This window comes from Atta cephalotes, assembly GCF_000143395.1.
Source record: "Atta cephalotes unplaced genomic scaffold scaffold00064, whole genome shotgun sequence".
NCBI lineage: Eukaryota > Metazoa > Arthropoda > Insecta > Hymenoptera > Formicidae > Atta > Atta cephalotes.
Genome location: NW_012130128.1, coordinates 239,309 through 245,878, shown reverse-complemented (window position 1 = coordinate 245,878; position 6,570 = coordinate 239,309).

The window sequence follows — 6,570 nt, the reverse complement described above, 5'->3', positions numbered from 1 at the left end:
AAAAAAACAGCGAAAGCAAAATTGTACACCTAATATAATTGGAAATAATTAGAAAGTCATTTGATCTTGCAGATTTGATTAATGAATTAAAGTTATTTAATATCCTATTGTATTATTATTTAGCAATCTAATGCAATGCAAAAAAAATGAAATCAGGATCAACTCTAGGATTCATACTAAAAAGTTTTCTATCATAAACACAGATAAAGGTATAGATAACATCATATTATAGTTAAAGTTTCCTTCCAATTTTCATTAACTGCCACGGAAGTGTTCCTTCTCCAACAAAATACTCAGCATCGCTTTCTGACTTGTTCTGCATCAAAACTGTAATTGTTAGAACTTTTTAAATTAACATGTTCAAACTCTTTCACTTAACTTCGCCACTGGAATAATATCTCTAGTAATATCTTTTGTATTAATAGATTTTGGTAGTAAATACATTGATGCAGAAATCTTCCTGAGCCAATTGTGGATGCACATGCACCCAAACAATTTTATCCACCCTGTCAGAAGTCTGATTTATTGGTCGTAAAAATACACCAAATCTCCATATAAATATGCCAAAAGTGTTTTCAGAAATATGTTTTGCTCTAGATAATCAGTAGTTAAAAATAAGTTCTTTTTCAGTAAGTAATCTCCTGCTGTAAGGTTTCAAGAGGTTGATACGCAAAGGGAATGCATCATCAACAATCACTGCATTTTCTGGGAAACCAATTGACTTATTTTCTAATCTCTGATTAATTTCGAATCTTTAAAAACGGTACTGTCACTTGCTCGACCATTTGCTTCTATATCAACGAATGTAAAATTGTAATCATCATCTATAGAAAATTAAACAATACTGTAAGTTCCTTTGTAATTGAAAAATTCAGAGCCACTATTGGCTGGGCGTATTATCTCGATACGTTTTCCGTCAATGGCACCTGCGCATTTCGGAAAGTTCCATTGTGTCTCATATCCTTTCATTATATTTCTATTCCTTTGATATAGATGGTGGCTGAAAGAAAATAATGTGAATTTTTTACATAAGAAAATATGAATTTTTTAATTATATAATAAAATATCTCTTATTCATAGCAGGATGAAGATTGTAATCGTCCAACAAAAGAATCTCAAGATGAATCTTTTGATGAATTGGAAAATTGTGATGAAGTCATCCAACTTCCACAGAAGGAAGTAAAGATAACATCTCAGATGTGAAAACAGGCAATATTCTAAAACAAAGAAAAGATGATGAAAACAATAAGAGAAAATAGAACATATCGAGTGATATAATACAAAAAAATCAATAAATATAAGTTAACAAGTTAAAAAAACAAGTTAAAAACAAATTAAAAAAAATTTAAAGAGGAAGCAACCGATAAGTTCCACTAACGATGTACAAAATGTTATGAAGCATCTTACGATATTGTTTGTAAGCTATCAAATGAAGAAAATGAAAACGACCAATTTGGTCATTGTAGCTTCTCAACTCAGTTGCCTTTGGTCTGTCATGCTTAGAGGAGACAGAAATTCGAGACGTTATTTATTAAACGTTATGAAATCTTTGTCTGACTTATAATATAAAGTATTTCCTTCTTTTTATCGATCTTCTTCATAAGACGCATCGAGATATTCTTCATTTTCTAGCTATCACTTTAGGCCTTCTATTCTCCACACAAGTATCAGTCAATTGAGTAGCATCACCAAGTTATTGTTTACCATATCCTTCACTCTCTCCATCACCATATTTTTCTCCCTTTACATTCTCCCTTTACATATTTCTCTTCATCATATCCTTCTCCTTCTTCATCATCATATCTCATTTCCTATTTATCTCCTGTCCATTCATCATAACACTCCACAACATTCTCTTCTTTCACCACCAGATCCTTCTTATTCTTCACGTTCCTCGATATTGCCAAATGATTACATCCAAGCAGATTATTGATCTCGATAAATTTACTGACAAAAATAAAAATGACTCTACATCCAAGTAGATCATCGATCTCGATAAACTTATTGAAAATTAAGATACTTCTATCTTTATTAATTCCATCATACTAATTACATATCAGATCATCGATCTCAATGAAACTACTGGTAACAAAGACGACATTAATAAGTAATAAGTAACGTTTGACGTGTTTAAATAATAGAAAAAAATGTTTCTTTTATAAAAGTATGTGAACTGAATCGTTAGATACTTTTGTTTTTGTAAAAATCTGATTTGTTGTTCCAACTTTCTCAACCTTGATGTTTTTTAATCAAAAGAATATTAAAACTTCTCTCTATGATATAAGGTTCAATGTAATACAAGGTTTTAATTATTAATTTTTTTTCAATATCGTTTCTTATCATTAAAATTATAAAACTTCTTTTTTTAATCAAAGAAATATGTTTTAAACATTCTGTTAAACATTCCATTGTGAATAGAAATAGTGTTCTCAATAAAATTTGATATATTAGGTGTACAACTTTGCTTCCGCCGTTTTTTTTCCGAAATTCGAGGCTTTATTGTAAAAAACTGGTTATACATTTATGATTCAAAGTATTGTCCACCGCTGGCCACTACTTTCTCCCATCTTTCGGGTAGCGAATCCCGCGTCGAAAAAACTGGTCATCTTTTGAGGCTATCCACGAGTCGATCCAATTTTTTACTTCTTCATAAGACCGGAAGTGCTGGTCAGCCAGGCCGTGTGCCATTGATCGAAACAAGTGATAGTCAGAGGGAGCAACGTCTGGAGAATACGGTGGGTGGGGTAGGACTTCCCATTTCAACGTTTCCAAGTATGTATCTTGACCACTTTCGCAACATGGGGTCGAGAATTGTCATGCTGCAAAATCACTTTATCGTGTCTCTCGTTGTATTGCGGCCGTTTGTCTTTCAATGCTCGGCTCAAACGCATCAATTGCGTTCGATACCGATCGCCTGTGATTGTTTCAGTCGGTTTTAACAGTTCATAATACACTACGCCGAGCTGGTCCCACCAAATACAGAACATGACGTACAGAACCTTGGACGTCAAAATCACCGTTCTTGAAGCGTTGAAACCACTCATGACACGTTCTTTCACTAATAGCGGCCTCACCATAAGTATTTGAGAGCATTCGATGAGCCTTAGCCGCAGATTTCTTCATATTGAAGTAAAAAATTAAAACCTCCCGCAAATGACGAGAATTTGGCTCGTAAACTGACATTTTCAATCGAGAATAACTTTGATGCAGACACAAATCGACACAAATGTTTCTATGGGGTTATGTTGACAGATGCCCAAGTTTATTGTATGACGTCTATGATCTATTTATTTCGACCATCACTTATCGCTAAAGCCATCTATAGGAAAACGGCGGAAGCAAAGTTGTACCTAATATATTGTAAAATTACATTATATTCTTCAAGCATGGAAAAATTGTAATATTAATTTAAAAATAAAAATGTGAAAAAATATATTCTTAAAGTCACATTTTTTTCTTCCTTAAAAAATTAATATTCATTTCAAAATTACAACAATGATTGTAATGATTTTTTAAAATAAAATCTTAGATTGTGTCTCTCTAAGGAGATTGTAATTTTTTTGTATTATTTTTGGATGCAACTTAGAATAATCTGTAATTTTTTCAAGTAATTCGATTTAATTATTTTTTTATTAAGTAAATGTTTATTACTGTAAGTAAACATTTACTTACAATACTTACATTTATTTATATTTACTTAGTATTATTCAACTAAATATATATTAAGATTTAGGATTTTCAATTTATTTCAATTATACATTTTTTTCAGACTTATCTTCAGATAGTTCCACAATACTTGCTTGATTGCATCAAGAATCTCTGACAGAAAATAGTGCAAATAGTGCAAGCTGGAACTCTGAAGAGTAATTCGAGAGATTGACATGAGTCCCCTGTAACTAGATACCGGAGAGTAATTTCCAGTTTTATTCGAAATGGAATAGCAGGCCGCATTTGAGTATCTTTCTTCTGAATAAGTGGATGTACTTTCTCCAAAAGCTCCTCAAATTTTTATACGTATTAATTGCAATACTTTATGATACACGACTGGATTTTAAAATGCCAATTCCTTGAAAAAATGATTTGATGCACCTAGAGCTAGTCTTCTATGAATTCATTTGCGGACCCATATTTTTCTTTTTTTTCTATTTTATTATAGAATTGTGAATTTGCAATGCTCGTGCACAAACAGCAGCTTTTATAGCGTCTTTTCATGGTGTCACGATTTTTGGGAATGGCCATCCTCGCTCAGCTATTCATTTGGCGAGAACGTTAAAGTTGAATCTGGTTCAACTTCATTACCGCTAGTTGCAGCGACTATTGTACGCTAGCGTCTAATATTCTCTTCAAAAGTGAATAAATTAGTGAATAAAAAACGAGCGTTTAGAAGAAATTTTTACCAGTGAATTTACTGACGAATTAAGAAGTTTACTTAGTGAATAAGCACCACCGTGTAAATCACCTTTAAGTTCTGTCAGCGACACGTTTCGAATGAGGTCTGATTGTGAATTAAACAGCGCAATATCGGTCTTTAAATTGTTTGTTAACCGTTAGTAGAAACTGTAGATAAAATTGTCCGCAATTGTTCTGATTGTAACGCTGATAAGATGTGCGATTATATTCGATTATACTGTTTGCCAGATTCGAATTCCTTCAGCGGTCAAAGATTACCAAAACTATCAAAGTACTCGACGTGATTCCTCCTTTTCGTATATGTGTAACGGGTCTCTCGGCATTGTCCAGATTTACGGTGCTCTCGTTTCGATATACTCCTTGGACTAGTACGCATAAAGATACTTCTAAAATACGGAATGCGCATACGATTTGCAAGTTGTTGCAGTTGCACGTTGGTAATTATTTCCCTCGGCAAATTGTATTTTAACATTTCATTGTTTTTTTTTCTACGCATGACCTCTCGTCCGCGTTTGTAGGGAGCAAAATAAATAACCTTTCATGCGATTATAACGTCGCAGTTTTTCCAGTTGTATATATTTTTCGCTTTATTGTTGTTTACAGCCTCGGCGACTTTCGCCGCATCGATCAATGACTTGAGAACGCTTAGCAGCGGTAGAACAGACAGGACGCCGCGTTTCGGAAGAATCCGCTTGCTCTTCTTCTTCCTAGTTTTCAAGCACATACCGATTTTCGTTTTAGCCTTCAGCTGTCCAAATTGCTGTAGCTGTAGCTCTCTCTCTGAGAAGCGCGTTTATCGCACGATTTAGCAAGTCTCTCGATGGCATCCTTTTCGACCGCAATTCTTTATCAAAGCCGTCGATATATACGTTTGATGACTCGGCAAATTGTAATGCTTCAAGCATCGACGATATCGTTGTATAGGGTGTTATGGATACATACTAGGCAGTATGAGGGTTACATAGCTAACTTTACACGGCACGCGCTGTTCAATAGATAACAACGGCGTAAATAATATCGACGCCTTTTATATCAATAATATCAGGAGCATTCCAATTATAATGGACTTGAATAATAATCGTTATGATCATTATAAGAGGAGCAAAACGATAAAGATGAAAAATTTTTTAATAAGTTTTGCGATAAAACATTTTTTATATAAGAACTTCATATATAAATATATATAAATATATGTAATATAAACATATATTATATACGAAATATGTTCTTCTTTCTTTTGTAAAATTACTGTTTGATACAAGAAAAATAGTAAATGAAAAAACATAAAAGATAATGAAAAGAATAATTTTCGCATTGTTCTTGATACAAAAAGTCAAGTTTGGAGAAATGAAAAAAAATTGCTCATATATAATGTTTTGTATGTAATTATATATAGTAATTCTTTCTCATTTTTTTTCAAACTTGACTTTTTGTAAAAGAAACAATGCGAAAATTGTCCTTTTATCTTATTATATTTTCTCATTATTAGTTTTCTTATATCAAACAGTAATTTTACAGAAAAAATATATAATATATAGATATGTTATTCATATGTTATTATATATATTTATATATATACATGAAAAATGTTTTATCGATTAATATGATAAAATATACGAATATCTTACAACAATCTTTCTTTTTTTACTTTTCGTATTGATATTGTATCAATTGAATTTTCAGAATCAAAAGAAAGAGAAAAAGCGTGTCGATTGCAACTCCGTACTGTGTATTCCATTCTGGAATCAGTTTCTTGAAAAATTTGCGCGATCTGAAACGCAGCATAGAATAATCGTAGTTTAACCGATGATAGCCAACGAACATTGTAATTTCGATATAAATATAACATAACATTTTGAAAAAAATTGCTACCAAAATTAATTCGATATTCAGGCCTCGAATCTTGAAAGTTCGAAACGTTCTAAGAGTGTTGATCCCAACATACAATGTTTTAATTAAAAAGTATTTACAAAATATTTTTAACATTGGTTTTGAATACTTTGTAAATATTTTTGTTATTTAGCTTAGATTGCACACACACACACACACACACACACACACACACACACACACACACACACACACACACACACACACACACACACACACACACACACACACACACACACACACACACACACACACACACACACACACACA